Genomic DNA, 16947 nt, shown 5'->3' with positions numbered 1-16947 from the left:
TTGCTTTCTCTTTCCCTCTGTCACACACACACAAACACATGTGCACACATGTGCACACCCACACACATACACACACACTCACACTTTATTGGATGGTGAAGTTTGTGAATATTGTGACCTCCCTAGAAATACAGACATACATGAATAATTTGTAAATGTTTTTCAGGGACTTCCCAAATTGACAGGATCATTCAAGGCCAATGGTTGAGGAACACTTACATGTAAGATGTTTTCTTTATTTTCTCTCCTGCGTAGTGAACAGGTGCTTGGTGCTCAGTTAACATAGTGCACGCAGTGCCAACTCTGACAGTTCTTTTTGGTTCATATTATTTTCATTCTGTTCACCTCGGGTGACTATGGTGTAGTTTCCTCTAGAAAAGTAACCTATAAAAAAACTCTGGGGATTTTGATATTTTAGAATTCCAATGGTTACTAATTTTGGAAGAAGAGTTATGACATCTTGTATACTTCTGCATAACATGATGAGAGAAAGATGTGAACCTTCCTGGAAAATTCATCATTAATTATCAATTTAAATAATTTCGAGCTGACTTATCCCACATGCGAGCACACCCATACCTCATAAGGATGGGCCATGTGTGATACAAGCAGGCAATACTGTGTAATGTCCTGTAGGTCATTAGACCTTAGGTACGGCAGGTGTGAAGAAAGTTGCAGCAAAACAGACAGTGATTTGGAACACAGTATGCCACTGACTTTGATTTTTCAGTCAAATATCATTAAGTAAAAATTCAGTAGAATTTACACAAAGAATAAAAGGAAAACAATATGGACAGTTAGTATCTTGTCATTTTATCCCTTCAAAATGAGTTTTCCCTAATGATGTAAATGATAAGAAAAGCAGTCTCTTATTCCCTTCAATCACTCCACATTGATGTGCCTGCAGACTGATTCTTTCAAAGTACTCTGTCTCATTTCTTTCCTAATTTGTGTTATATTCACTATATTCTTATCACTTTTTTTTACTGGGCACTAATTTTTTACTGTCCTCTTTGTTTTAGAAACTTTAAAACTTATAAGTTCAGATCCCCAAGGAAAGGGAATTGGTATTTCTAAAGATTTCTCTTGTTTGAAGAGAATTATCTAGAGCTGGGGTTGTGGCTCCATGATAGAGTGTTCGTCTAGCAGGCGTGAGGCACTGGGTTTGATCCTCAGCATCACATAAAAATAAAATAAAGATATTATGTCCACTTAAAACTAAAATAAATAAGTAAAGAGAATTATCTAAACAGATAAACTATGGTTAAATGGCAGAGCTGATGACTTTCCAAATTTGGGAGTCACATGGACAGTCACGAATAGGATTGGAAACTGCAGTAAAGATATCTCATCACAGCAGAAGTGAAAACCTACAATATTTACTGAATGGTGCACTAAGCTGTTTCCACATGATCAGTGCCCATTTTTTTCCAGGGTTTTCTGACTGTGTATAAGTGTGTAAAATCCTGACATGTGGAAACACAATCATGATATAATCAAATGTCATCTGTGTCACTGTGCCTCATTTGCAAAAGTGTTCATTCTTGCTGCAAACATCCCCAGGTCAGTTAAGAAAGCAGACCCTGGCTTTACCCATCAGATTTCAAATTAGCCTTACCATGAATCCGATGTCTGTCAATGTGGACAGCTTATTTGTCTGTGCCCTAATATAAAAGTTGTTGAAGTCAGGAAATGAGTTCCTCCTCCTAGTCGTGTGAGTTAGAAGCTTAGGACAAGTATACTCCAATCAACTATTCATATTATATGTTGAAGAATCATTTTGAAACAAATGCTAAATTGCAGGCTTCGGCCTCACACTATTTTATACTGCGCATTAATTTTCTCACACATATTCTAGGTGCTATGAATGCTTTTTTCTTTTTAATTTGAATAATCCTAAACTATATACTAAGTCCAGATTTAAACTGTGTATGTTCTTTTCTCCCACAAATTTGTTTTGATGTGATATTTACCTGTGAACTTCAACAGCTTGATTAGTTGAGCAAATTAATAATCAAAAAAGATAGATAATGAGCAAATGAGTGAACCATGAAAATGACAAACTTAAAAAATGATTTCCATGGAGTCAATCAGAGAATGCCAAATGCAGCCACTAGGCCTTCTTCCTAAGATTTCACAAATTTGCTTAAAAGCTATGCCTACCCTTTAAGAGGCTTGACACTTGACATTTTCCCAGGTTCTAAGTAACTCGGGTAATAAAGCTGTAGGGAAATTGAACTTGTCAGCATATTAAATGCATTTGTCTCTTTGAATATAATAAACCACCCTGGTGGAATGGGTAATAGTTACAAGCATAGTTTTGTAATTTATCACTATAGTACTTAAACTCTTTTTGAACTTTTATTTATTTTCTCTATATGTTACCCTTACATCAAATTTAAAACTTTACTTGGAACAAAAGGCATATCTATATGCTCTGTTTTACTAGAGCCTCGGCATTATGAGCTGAGAGTATTTTGTAGTCATTTCAATTCGAAGTTTGAGTTCTGGCCGCCAAGGATTTATTTAGTGTCTCTCATCATTATGGTTGACACTGTCTTTTATCTGATGTGTTGTGATATGTTTTATTGCCTGATATGTTTGTTGAAGACATGGTTCTAGATCACATTCAGAGGTCAGGCACTTAAATGCCACATGTATGAAGTGAGCTGAGCATTTGGAACGTATGCTGCACTTTGCCTTGACCCTGATGGAAAGCCTAGTTGAATCCCTAGGCTCCAGAGGAAGCATGCTCCCAGGGGGCTAGGACCATCCACCCACTTTGCATGCATGAACTTGTCTAGTCTTCATAATAATCCCAGATGGCAAGTACTATTATTATTATTATCCTCAGTTTATTAGGTGAGTAAACTGAGGCACAGAGAAACCTATGTCTAACAGGCATTTACTGAAAGCTGGGAATCCCAGTCCAGTACTTGGTGCCAGAATAAACTGTGTAAACTGTGTTCACTTAATTCATGTATCTGACACATACCGAATACATTCTCTGTAACTGTACATTATAAACATATTTTTTAAATGAAGGCAAATATTGTAAACCGTGTAAGACATGTAAATCTGAGCAGAGGATAAATGTGTGCTTGGAATGTTGTTTTTGTATTATGATCTACTGTTTGAAATCTTTCACAACAAAAGACATGAAGAAGACAAATTAAATTTCCTGTGCCGCAGTGCAGACATGGAGCTGCCTATCATGAAGACAGGGCTGAGCACAGTCAATTTCCTGGCTTTGTCACTTCCACAGGACACACTTGCTTCCCGTTACACTCTCACATGTGTTAACAGTCATTAAGCATTATGGTTTGTAATTATGGTGTTTACAGAAGAAGCCAAATGAAATATGTGGAATAAAGATGACTTGAGGGGGTTGACAGGCATATCCTTTGTGAAGGAGGAGGGTCGACTGCATTTTGCAGCTAAAACAAAGTTGGAGAATTGAGTAGAAAGTTGTGTAAGGTCTACTGGTTGTTAACAAGATGGCAAACCTGGTGCTTCAAATGCTTTTTGTGCTTAATGTCTAAAGAAGAGACAAATGGAATAAAACAAAGGTATTTTCCAAAAGGTCATGACTTCAAAGATCAGCTCTTTATGCCACACTACTCCTGATAACCAAAATATAAAAACTAACTAAATCTCCCTCCACAGAAGAATGAATAATGAAAATGAGGTTTGTATCTACACACAGTAGAATACCACTCAGCCTCAGAAGGAAATTTTACAATACAACAATGGATGCCAACCTTAAGCCTGGTATGCCAAGTGGAATAAGCCCATCATGGACGGACAAACGGTATATGAGCTCACTTACAGGAGCTGCCTAAAACCATCACATTCATGAGACCAAAGAATGCAATGCTGGTTGCTAAGTTCTGGCAGGAGGGAGAAATGGGAAGGTGTGGATCAACAGGAATACATCTTCAGTTAAGTAAGAGGAATAGGCTCTGGAGATCTGCTGTCCCACGTGGCACCTGTAGCCAAAGACAATGGAGTTTTCACTTAAAAGTTTTGTTGAGGTGGCAGAGCTCACAGTAAGTGTTCTTATCACAAGAAAATGAAATTTATTAAAAAGAGGAAAAAAATCACATGCGTACAGGCTGGATCTTCTCTTGGAGCAGCTAAAATAAAAGCAGCTTAGAAATACAAGTGGAGATTTAGCATATGAAAACAAGAAAATTTGACTTTTGGCATGAGAAAGACAGTTGAATCTGACAGTTTTCTTTTTTCCTTTTCAATGTGAGGCAGTACTGTATGAACATAAATTATCTGCTAAAGAAATGTAGATGTATATGCTATTAAGCTGGATTTGTTATGACCTTCACTGACAAAATAAACAGTTCTGTTGTGAATAAGTCTTAACTAAATGGAAACGAAAAATGCATTAAAGTGAACAAGTTTCAGAAGAATTATAAAACTCAAGCTTCTCAAGGATACTTAACATTCAGGGGTTGAAAATAGCAGTTTTCAAATGTGTTCCACCAACAAATACTTCTCCAGATTACCCCATCCTGACAGCACCTCTGCCTAATCTGTTTTTCCTCTTCCTCCAGCTCTTTACAAATTAAGGAATGGGAGGCATTTCCAATTAATTCCCTAAGTTTGCCTTTTACTCTTTGATGGATGCCCAGTCATTTTTAACACCCACACTTTTCAGTTTCTTAATTTCTAACATGTTATATTGTGTTCTAGAGTCTAAAAGTTTATCCAGTGTTACACTCCCATGATTGTGGATGTTGGGGACCCATGAAAGGTACTTTCTGGCACCCAATTATGCTGTGGCCACCACGACATTAGGCACCATCACCTCTCTTGGCTCTAGGAAGAAACCATTCTCCCCATGGAGCCAATATCTGTTGTTTCTAAAATTATAATTATTCAATTTTCTTCAGCCCAGCATTTATCCTCCCACCTTAAATAATAACACCCCAATTAATTTTCGTTTGAGGATCAAGCCTTCTTTCCATCATTGATCTGTGTGATTTGAAAGGTGCAGGGAGGCACCAAAATTAGGTTTAGAATTGGAGCCACAGTTCATTGTTATTGTTTTATCAGCCAGTCCCCAGCCCTGCACAAGGACACTGTTTGGTGCTGCAATATTTGGTGCAGCGACTGGGAGGAGAAAAACTCATATTGAACAGTTTGAGTTTGTCAGAAGGGCAGAGTCAAGGGCTGGTAACTGAATTTGAGCCTGGGTATCACTCGATGTGGAAGCCAGACCTCTCCTGGGAAGGTTTAGTTGTAAGAGTCAACACATTTGCTTGTCTTGCCTGAGTACATGGAACACTTTTTCTAACTCAGAACTTCAGGGGTCCAGAGTAGACCACCTTCTACTCCTGGGCAGTGGAAAATGATTCCATCACAGAAGTGTCTCAGGGACTATCCATGATCTGACTCTCAGACCTCCAGTGTTCTCCGCAGGAGTCTCCTCCAGAGAACTTAGGGAGCCACCCTACAGCCAGATTCTAGGCTTTCTTCAAGTACAAATTTGGGAATAAAGTATTTTCAGAACAAGACACACAAACACACACACACACACAGAAATTTATAGACACATAGCATATGAAAATTGGCTCACATGGCTTTGAAACTCAGCAGGTGTCAACTCTGTGGGCTGGGTCAGCAGTCTGGAGACCAGGCCAGGGGTGATCCAGCCTGTGTCCTGTGTCCAAAGACGGTCTGTGCACAGAACTCCTGCTTCCTGGTCCACTTGGATGATGGAAAGTAATCTGCTTTCCTCAAAGGCTATTGCTTGAATTAATTTTATCAAAAGTTCCTTCACAGAAACATCTCATATAATGTTTGACCAATATCTAAGTACTGTGGTCTAGCCAACTGGATGTAAAATATCAATCATCACAGTAAAAATTGATATTTGGTACATGGAAAGAATATATAACATACCTATGTTCTATTTGTAGGTTAAAAAGAATAATAGTGACGCCTACCCATGGGTCTGCCGCCCACTCAAGCGCTACTCAGGATGAGTGCTGCCCAGCCCTCGGTACCCTTTTGTGGCCTGTTCTTCTGGCTTTCTCTGTTTTTGAGTTCCTTGCTCTCTTGCATTTACAAAGCCATTTCTACCACGTAGGCCCACGTCCTTTGGTAACTCTGGTCTGGTTCTGGCCACCGTTTTCCTCATTTGCCGTCACCTGTGCTTGCTGCTCTTCTCTCAACTCTTCCTGATTCACCTGTCATCATGGGCGGCTGTAGCTCATTCATTTTAACAGGTGTAAAATTCCACTGAGAGGTGATGGCATATTATTCCCATCCAGTGTCTTTTCAGTAGACCTTAGATTTATTTCTACCTTTCTGCATTATTCGAAATGCTGTTGCCGAGATGCTTATACCAGTAAGTTTTGGAGATTTTCTAGGGTAGGGGTTTCAAGGAGGGGTCCCTGAAACAGCTAGGGCTGGAGCAGCAGCAGTATTAGCCTCATCTGAGAATTTTTTCATGCTATGGCCTGAAGGTTTATGTCCCTCCAGACTCATGTAGTGACATCCTAGCTCCCAAGGTGATGGCCTGAAGAGATGGGGTCCATGGGAGGTGATGTGAATGAGCTTTTGTGAATGAGATTGGTGCACCTGCTAGAGACCCCAGAGGACTGCCACACCCCTCCGGCAGGTGTGGATGCAGCCATAGGGTGGCACCAATGAACCAGGAGGTGGATGCCCAACTGGCACTCAACCTGCTTTGGACATGGACTTCTCAGCCTCTAGAATTGTGAGAATAATTGAGCCCTGCTCATCAGCAGTCCAGCTTTTAGTAGTTTGTCATAGCAGCTCAAATGGACAAAGATGATTAAATATCCAACTTCTCATGTCAGACCTGCTGCATCAGAAAATCCAGGGTGGATCTTTAGGTTCCTAGGTTCTCTCCAGTGTAGGACCCTAGTTCTGGGTGTGTGCCAGGTATTGGCCTACTCACTCTAGCCTCAGTTTACCTCGCTTCTTAAGCCTCTTTTAGTGGAATATTTCTCAGTTCTCTTCATCTCTCGACTGCATGGTTTCATCTTTGATCTTACCAGTTCTGGGACTCTTAAAATGTCTTCTAAATAATTAACATTTTCTATCTCAATCTCTAAATTCTAATCAGAGACTCGACAATTTCTCTCTCTACAATTAATCACTTTCTTCTGCTGCTTTTGCCCTTTTCCATCTATTGGTTTAAATATTTCAGGTTTTATCTCATATTTATTTTAATTTCTGATATCCAATCTGCTCTCACCCTCTTGCAGCACCTATTATTTCTGTATTCTTCGTCTCATTCCACATTTTCCCTATGTTCTTACTTTTTAATGTGCATCCTTCTTACTCTTGGCAAGAAATGAGTCTAGAAATTTGTGAACAGAGAATCTCATGTTACAGCGGTAAAATACTTGAGATATTTTTACTGCAAGTATCTTAACACCTGTTTTTAACCTCCCTAAAACTCATGTACAAGAGGCTATGGCAAGATGTGATCCTCTTACCCTGTACCACACGGTCTGTGGCTGGTTGGTTTGCTGGAACCATATTCCTTGTTATTAACTCGTTCTCATTGTCTTTGGATAGGATTCTTTTCAACTCAGCTGGTTAGACTCAGAAAAGTGGTAGAATCGCTACCCTCCTCCTGGACTTTAGCCCTGGCCCCTTCTCTTGGCTCATGTGTAAAACGTCTTGTGACATCAGAGAGACTATCCCTAGGGGATGAAAAGACTACTAGAAGAGCAGCAGAGTCACATTTTTAGACTCTGTGGATACCAGGAGAACTTAGCATTCCAATGGGAAAAATGGAATATGGAATTGGTTTGTGTCTTTGTGTGTAAGAACTCCCATTGGTCTGTGTTGATACAAGGAATAATAAAGGAATAAATTAAAGAGAGTAATGATGCTTAAGAGTCACTGCTTTAAACACTGAATTGTGCTAAACTTTAAAGGTGGTTCAGTGAAAGGATTAAAAACATTAACTCTGGATCCAGCTGTGTAATATCGAACAGGGATCAGGAAGCTGTGGACCTTGTTAGCTGGATGACTTTGGGTAACTTACCTAACTTCTCTGTGCCTCCATTTATTTGTGGATAAAATGTGGATAATAATATAACTTTTCTAAAGATAAATGGGTCATTATATATAAACTGTTTAACCTGGTGCTAATAAGAATTGTGTTTTTACTGTTATTACAATTGTATAACTCACATTTTTGTGATTGTATAATGATATGTCCTTAAAATTTAGAGACACTACCTAGCATTTGGCAAATCCTGATTTTAGCCAATGTTTTAATTCATTTCAAAATTACATTTTATAGTTGATGGGAAAATATTTTGACTTTTCTTGAAAAAATGTTTTTTTAATAATCCATTAAATATTAAGGCAGATTTTTATTCATTGGAATATATTACAAAGAACTGCAGATCTCCAGAAGTTGTAGCTTAGCGTTGACTGCTAAACAAAGAGTGTGTTCACATGCATGTGTGCATGTGCACACACACACACAGCTTATGGTTAGATGGGCTCACTGTACAGTTTAAGTTCTAACACAAAAGAAGCACATGAAGCTGGAGTTCAGATATAATTTTCCACTAATTAACTTTAAATTCTTTAATGAAGAATGCTTACTGAGCCGAGTTACACTCATTGGTGTTAGGAAATAATTAGGTCCATAAATAAGTAATTCAAAATAGTGAGGACTTATGAATTGATATGCATTGTAAACAAGCCAACGTGTGGTCTCACTGCTAGAATTGAAAATTAAGGGATGAGCTGTCCCTGTAAGACTTGGCCTTCTTGGGGTCTACTACAACTATGAGAAATACTTTCATACAATTTCTTTGGAAAATCTTCCCTATCTTTCTCAAAATTCTCAAGAAACACTGAAGAGAGTCAACAAATGCAGGCTGTGGAGACAATCCACTTAGTTTTTTAACACGCTTGAGAGCTGGGCAGACTTGAGATTTAAGTGAGCTGGCTGTAGTGTGTGGCCGTAAATGGTTCCTTCTGAAGAGATATGCCTACATGGGCCTCAGAGGAAGAGCGAAGACAACATTTTACTTTGAACAACTGTCAGTTCACGCCTTGGCTATTTTCCATGTGTTTTAGAGCTGGAAATGAGGATGGAAAAACAGTTTCCTTTCTCATGCCAGCTCTGATCAGTGGGTGGTGAGCGGCTGCCTGGACTGTGTGGTAAAGCAATCAGAAGTTAATTCCCGGCTCAGAGAGTGCTGCCATCAATTATTCATGTCTGGCTTCCATGGTGGGAAGGACAGTCCTGTGCTAGCCAGGTATTGTCCATCTCAGGTGAAGGTACATATTGGAAAGGAAAAGCTCTCCTTTTTTTCAGCTCTGAAATGATGTTTAAGGGCCTGGATTCATTTTGCATATTTATTCACAGAATTAAAATGCCAGACTTTTCAATAGTTCCTTTTTATTTATTTATTTATTTTCTTAACTAGTTAGCCTAAACCAGCAAGGTGATCCTCCTTCCTAGCTGCACACAGTCCCGATATGAAAGTCAGATTTACTTTTGTTTCCCATGAGTTCAACACCTGCCATGGGGCAAGTGGTCCATAAATTGTTGTTAATCGCATATCTGTTAACTCTTTATGGATCAGCGCTATGGGTCAAGAACTTTCCTTACACTCAATAGTGAACCACAAAGAAATGTCATCTCTCTCAGTAGAGCTTGTTCCTTAATGAACAAGCCCGTCAAAATTGATATCCTGATGGTGGTTAAGTGCTACTAGGTCAAAGTGCCATACACTCGGGGAGAGAGAAAAATGGTGAGATCTGCCTGGGGATTCGGAGTTGGGGAAAGGTGCTTTGAGAAGAAACTTTTAATTTGAAACTGAAGAACGGGTTGAATTTTTCCAGCTAGAAGGTTTTGAGTTTGTTTAGAACTAGAGCATTTCTAATAAAAGAAGCAGCATGTGCAACATCTGGGGACAAGAAAGAGCTTGGCATAAGGTAAAAGGCTGTTTGGGTTGAGGTATTGTGAGGGAAGGAAGAGTCCCTGAGAGTGAAACTGGAGGGATGGGAAAGGCCAGGCTCTGCTGAACAGGGAGGCCCCGTAAATAGCGTGGGGTGCGTTTTAAGAGTCATAGGAAACCAATGAACATCTGGAAGTGGGTTGTGTTGAGAAGCTTTATTTGATTGGCATTTTTGAAAGTCACACTGAATGCTGGGAGAAGAATAGGTTATCTAAGTTAATTTGCCTAGGATCCAAAGGACAGAGTCGGGTGGGTAACCTGGCACAAGGACCCATATATATGGCTACTCTCTAATAAATGATAATGAACACGTAGCGGTTGCCCCTTTAGACAAGGAATAAGTTCTCCAGTTTGCAAGAGTTCACCTCCTCTCATTTGGTCTAGGATGACTATAGATGAAGGGAGAAGTAGTGATGTCCTTTACACTTGATCCCATTCACCCCCAAACATAATGTGTCTTCCTGCTTTAGCAATATATCTGTCATTATGGTGTCACTATCTTAATTGGAATCACTCATGCTCACACTTTCCCTAAACTCCCTTTTCCAAATTGAAGAAGGCCAAAACAGAAGGAACCCTGTTTTCCACCCTTCAGAGAGGTGCACTGAAGAGGAGATGGGAGACTTTCCTTCACCGTTTTTGTCATTTGTAGACTTGATCTGGGAATGATCATTGCCTCTGAAGATTCTTGAAGGGGTGGTTTGAAAACAAGCTTAGTACATGCAGTAAGTAGTGCCAGAGTGGAGGGAGGAATGGGATTTGATTTCCATTACCTTTTTTTTATTTTGTTTTTTTTTTTTTGGTACTGTGGATCGAACCCAGGCATCTTTACCACTCAGCCACATATCTAGCCCTTTTTATTTTTTATTTTGAGACTGGGTCTGTCTAAGTTGCTTAGGGCCTTGCTAAGTTGCTGAGGTTGGCCTCGAACTTGAGGTCCTCCTGCCTCAGTCTCCAAAGCTGCTGGAATGACAGGCATACGCCGCCAAGTCCACCTCTGTTGCCTTTTGTAGCAGGATTCTCCGACTTCAGGCTCAGCTGCCCCCTTAACCCTTTTGCAAGCACCCCCCCTCCCCAGTGAGCAATCAGAACGGCCATTTGAGCTGCTTTATGTGAAATGGGAAAATAACCGCCAAGCCCAAGTCCCTTGGCAGCCTTTCTGAGAGGGTTTGGCCCACATCTCATCAATGCAGCTTAATAATGTTGTTACATTTTGTTAAGGGAGCATTGTGTTAATTAAATCAGCCAGAAGATATGGGTGGCTAAATTGCAATCGTTTGGTCTTTGATCAAGACACAGGCTCCTTCAAGTAAGTTGGTTAGAGAATAGGACTTTTGTTGTTCACATTGCCAGCAGCAAGAAAAATCCATTTTCCCCCAATCCAGAGATGTTTAAATACATCTTAATTGTCCTGATTACTTGAAGAGTTTTATTCTCAAGACTTGGCTCTATTTAAAGGGCTGAGTACTTCTTGAGAAAAGCAAATCTGGCTGAATACAGCCAGCTAAGATCGATGGTATTTGAATGCCTTATTAACTAGTTGTTTTCTTTCATTTATGAACTAAGAAGTAGAGCAGATATATTACAAAATATTCTGACAACGCAAAAGCTTATCTTCTGAAGAAGAACACCCCTTCCTTCCGCCCTCAGACTGTCAACTCCCCAGACACCATTGCCACACCAGAGATGGGCATGGATTCTCACGTCTCCTTCCAGACCTAGTTTATGCCCGACTGTTGCATATGCCTCATTTTCTGAGGCACAGATAGAGCCTTCTATTACCCTCACATGGCAGAAGGGTGGGCAAGCTCTGTGTTCCTCTTTACCTTATAAGGGAGCTAATTCCTTTCCTGAGAGCTCTATCTCCATGACTTCATCACCCCCAAAGCCCCACAACTTAATTATTAGGAATCAAGCTTCATCATACTAATTTGGGAGGATATAAACCATGCAGACCCGAGCAACACCTGCCATTTTGTTTACTCACATGTGAGCCTCCTTGCTTTTTCCCACTCAGTTAACTTACACGTAATATCAAGATTCTAGGAGATTTCAATCCTCAGGTGAACAAACCTTCCAGCACCTGAGCTCTCACTGTCCTTCTCCTTTGGCGATTTCCAGCCTGTTTTTTTCCCTGACCGTATTCTAATCTGGACTCCTCATGACCAACGAAGGCAGCAGCACTTCCTTCTCAGTTTCATCATGAATCCTGGTCTCCAGTCGTCCCCTCTGCATTCTGACCCTTTTATTGTAATTCCAGCAATTTTTTTCACCATGCTGAAACCTACCAACCGTGCAGACCGCCACCCTAATAGTCCACGAACACCTCAAATTTCTCCTTTTACTCTACTGAGACCCCGAGGACCATTCTGGTCCCATTCCCTCATATATTCTCAAATTTCTAGTCATACTCCTCAGAGAAGACCCCAGAATGGGTAAGTCCAACTTTCGCCTATTTCACACCCAACCCTATATGCTGCTGTGTTCCTACTTTTTTCTTAGTTCACTCTCTCTCCCATTCTCCTGGGACACTTGCTTTTCTTCTCAAACCTGCGAAATCTCACCCAGCTTGGATGATGGTGTTGATCTTCATCTTCTTGATAAAACTAGCAATCACACAAGAGCTTACGTGAAAACACAAGTCATCCAGCAGCTGATGGGCTCCTCAATCATATTCTGGCACTGGAAATGCGGGTCTGGCAGGCCTGCTGTTAACATCTGCAGGGCTTGGAGAATGGATATAATTGGAGGTCCCCGCTCAGGCCCAAAGTCCTTCTTTTTCAAGTTGTATTCTACTCTCCCAAGCACAGAGCAGCCCTTAGAAGTATGGTCCTTCCTCAAAGAAGCTGACCTGGGGGAAGAACCTCCTAGGTCCTGGATGTGGATTCAGACCCTTAGAGTAAGGCAGTTGGGTGTTATGTACATGTAGTACATTGTAGAAGAGGAAGCCCTGGTTTCTGGTGACACCTAAGGAGGGCAAGAGGGAGCTTCTTAGAGCATGAGGTCCAGGACAGTGGCTTAAGCTACGCAGCTGTATAAGTGGCGTAGCCCTCTGTTCTCTTCAGTGACATATCCCACCACTTGCATAATTCTACCTCTTCTCTTTCTTACTTTATTGGCCTTTGTGCTGGTGCTGATTTTACTTCTCTGGACAATTTTTAGCATACCCACATGGTGTAATCGCTTCCATCATACAAAATAGAAACCCACTAACATTTGAGGCAGTTCATTAGGCAGTAAGGGATAACTACGAAGCCTTCTAACATAATCTTAAAATCAGTCATCCTATGAATGAATGAATACACTTCTCATTCACATAGTTTAAACTTTATACAATCTTCTGTCTTCTCTCCCTTCCTCTCTTCCATAAAGCTATTTCCCTTCAGTTAATACCTCATTTCTCTGCTCACAAAGACAAAACAAAACTCTTAGAATGCATAGTCTAGAATTGCTGCCACCATATTTTCTCTCCCATTTCCCCAAGATATCAGTTAGACTTTTCTCACACCTGCTCCACATGACTGCTCTGGACAAGGTCACCATGACTCCAGTGTTGCTAAAACTAGCTGTTAATCCCCACTCCCTGTCCTCCTTGACCAGCAGCGGTCTGCCAGCTGTTCATACCATTCTTCAGCCACTTCTTCTGTTGGCTTCCAGATCATCAATGTTTTGGGGGTTTGTTTATTTCATTGGTTGTCCCGCCTCATTTGTTAATCTCTCCCTTCTGAATGCTCCAGAACCCGCAGACAGCTGCTTTCCCTGTGGACACTCCTTTCTGAGTGGCCTCTCTAGTCCTGCTCTGGTAAATACTATTTAGGATTGTTGGCATGGTAATAATGAGAAGCAGAACAATTGTAGTTATTTTATTATTGCTCAAAAATTCTTGCTGGGCACAGTGTCTCATGCCTGTATTCTCAGTAACTCTGGAGACTGAGGCAAGAGGATCAAGAGTTCAAAGCCAGCCTCAGCAACTTAGCAAGGCACTGTCCCAAAATAAAAAAAATAAAAAAGGGCAGGTGATGTGGCTCAGTGGTAAAATGCCTCTGGGTTAAATCCCATGTACTAAAAAATAAAAATAAAAATCTCTATGGTCAAAGCAAGCCCACATTGCTGCACACACAGGACAGACCCCCCACACCTTGCCTTTGACTCTCCACTCTTGGAGGACACAGAGAAAGTGTCCTTGAATGGCTGTTCAAAGCTTGTCTGTAATGTCTACATTATATACGATAATGTCATTATATACGATAATGTCTCTCAAAATGTCTGGTTTGGGACTGTTTTCTGAGTGTTGACAGATTCTGCTGTCTGCACTTGCATGTTTAATACATTTCTCAAACTTCATAAGCCCAAAGCCAACAGCTACCCTCCTCTACACTGCTCAAGCTGCTGTGTTCTTCTTCATTGCAGTAAATAGAAATTCTATTCTTTCTTTCTTTTACTCAGGCTTAATGCCTTGGTGTGCCTATGAGTTCTCTACATCCTACCTCTAATATAGCTATAGATAATTTTAGCTATACTGCATACACACTTAGAAAGACTAGTAAATTTGGACCTTCCTCATTTTTTATCACTCCCTCTATATGACAAAAGATTTTTCAGTAACTGTTGTGAAATGAAAATATTGAAATACTGGCATAAAGAAATGCAGACAGGAAAATTTTCTTCATCTATATATGAACATTCTAGCAAAAAAGGAAAAAATATAAATATATATTAGAAATAACTATGAGAAAGGAAAATAGTAACAGTAATCCATTTTAATTATATTAATGTTTTAATCCATTTTAATCATATTAATATATTAATGCATATAATTAATGCATTAATAGTGTCCATACATTTGTCTTTCTCAGTAATACAATCAGGGCTTCAGTTCTCTAAGCAACTTGTTAAAATTTTAAACCCCCAAACTCCAGTGGTCACATCAAGGGACAGACTTGAAGCATCCCATGTGTGCTTTTTCTTTACTATAATCTCTGGGTAATCAGTGTTTATGTCACAGCTACTATTTAAATGCAGCACTACTTGGTCCCTCAGGAGTTCAGGGACAAGCTATGCCTGAAGCCAGGTTGAGGGTTTCCACAGAGCCAGGAGTTTCCGTGACTGATTCTGCATGTGTCCCAGCCAACTCATAACCGGGGGTTCTCCAAGCAAATTTCTATCCACAAAACAGTGTTTACTAAAGGAAAACTAACAGCAGTGGGCTAATCTGAAATATTTTATGCCTTATTAAATAAAACCCACTGGTAACCACAGCAATTGGTTACCGCTAAGAGGAACAAAATATCTCGTGGGAGGATTACTTTCATCGCCAATATTTTCTAGAATTGTTGGCATGGTAATAATAAAAAGAGATTCACTTTTAATTATTTTATTGTTATTTAAATATTCTCTATGGTCAACGTGTACCCTATTGCCTGTACATGGGACACCCTCCCACCATCCTTCATTGGATCTCTACTCCTGGGGGACACAGAGGAATGTCTCATGACTTCAGTGGGAGTTCAGAAAGCTTTTTCTGTGGTGTCTACATAGTCAATAAAGTTTGCAAAATATTATTCAAAAAACAAATTGACAGATCTTTTATCTTAGTTACAGTGAGGTTTTAAATTGGTGGCAATCATTTAAAAATATGAAGAGCACATAACAATCTGCATGGCTGGCCACTCTTGGAATCCTGATAGCTGCTATGCCATGCAGGAACCTCAAAAGTATCATGCTAAGTGAAAGACATCTGTCTGAGAAAGACTTATCCTATCACTCCATTTACACAAAATATTCAGAATAGGCAAATCTATAGAGACAGGAAATAGATCCCTGGTTTCCAGAAGCTGGGAGCGAGAACAAAAGTAATTGCCAGTGGAAATGAAGTTTCTTTTTTGGGATGGTGAGCATGTTCCCATTGAGTTTATGGACATAGTTGCAGAACAATAAATATACTAAAACCCAATGATTTGTATATACAGAACCAGTGCATGTTTTGCTATGTGAACTATGTCCCAATAAGACTGTTAAAAAGAAAATAAAAGTGGGGGGAGGCAACCAGAACATCAGATGATGATGTTACTCCTCCCAATTGCAAAACTTGCTGTTGATTAAGGCTTTTTATATTTTGATGGAAATGTCCTCACTTAACTCTTCCTCACTTAACTCCCAAACCTGAGGCCATGTCACAGTTGCTATTTGTCACTGTTTTTGCATTGTTTTTCTTACATTACATTTAAGAGGACATTATAATTTTTTGTATCCATGTCCTCTAGCAAATGTAGGAAGTTGCAACATATGTCTAAAAATGAACCAATTGTTCTTCCATGAATGGGAAGCAACTGAGTTTTTTTATGAGTTCATTTCAGTTATACATTAATGAGGGTTCACTTTGACATCATTATACACATGTGGAATACAATTTGCTCGAATTAAGTCCCCCTGTTTCTCCTTTCCCTCCCCCAATATGTTCCTTTTCATCTACCGATCTTTCTTCTATTTATTTATAGTTTTTAATTTTAATTAGTGCCTTGTGAATATACATAAAGGTGAGATTCACTGTGTTATATTCATAGACCTACATTGGAAAGTTTGGTCAGATTCATTCCATCATTCTCTCCCCTTCCTGTTTCTTCTCCCTCCCCCTCAACCTCTGTTCTTCTCCACGCATCTCTTCTATTTTCATGAAATTCCCACCACCCATCTCTCTCTCTCTCTCTCTCTCTCTCTCTCTCTCTCTCTCTCTCTCTTTCCTCCTCATATTGGTCTAGCTTCCACATATCAGAAAAAACATTTGACTTTTTACTTTCTGCATCTGGTTTATTTCACTTAGCCTGATGTTCTCCAGTTTCATCCATTTATCAGAAAAATGCCACAATTCCGTTCTTCTTTATGACTAATTAAATCTCCATTGTGTCTATATACCACATTTTCTTTATCCATTCATCTGTTGAAGGGAATCTAGGTTGGTTCCATC

The sequence above is a fragment of the Marmota monax genome, unplaced genomic scaffold (genome assembly GCF_021218885.2).
Source record: "Marmota monax isolate L192 unplaced genomic scaffold, Marmota_monax_Labrador192_F-V1.1 WCK01_AAM20220418_F8-fsc00014, whole genome shotgun sequence".
NCBI lineage: Eukaryota > Metazoa > Chordata > Mammalia > Rodentia > Sciuridae > Marmota > Marmota monax.
This window is presented reverse-complemented; position numbering follows the sequence as displayed.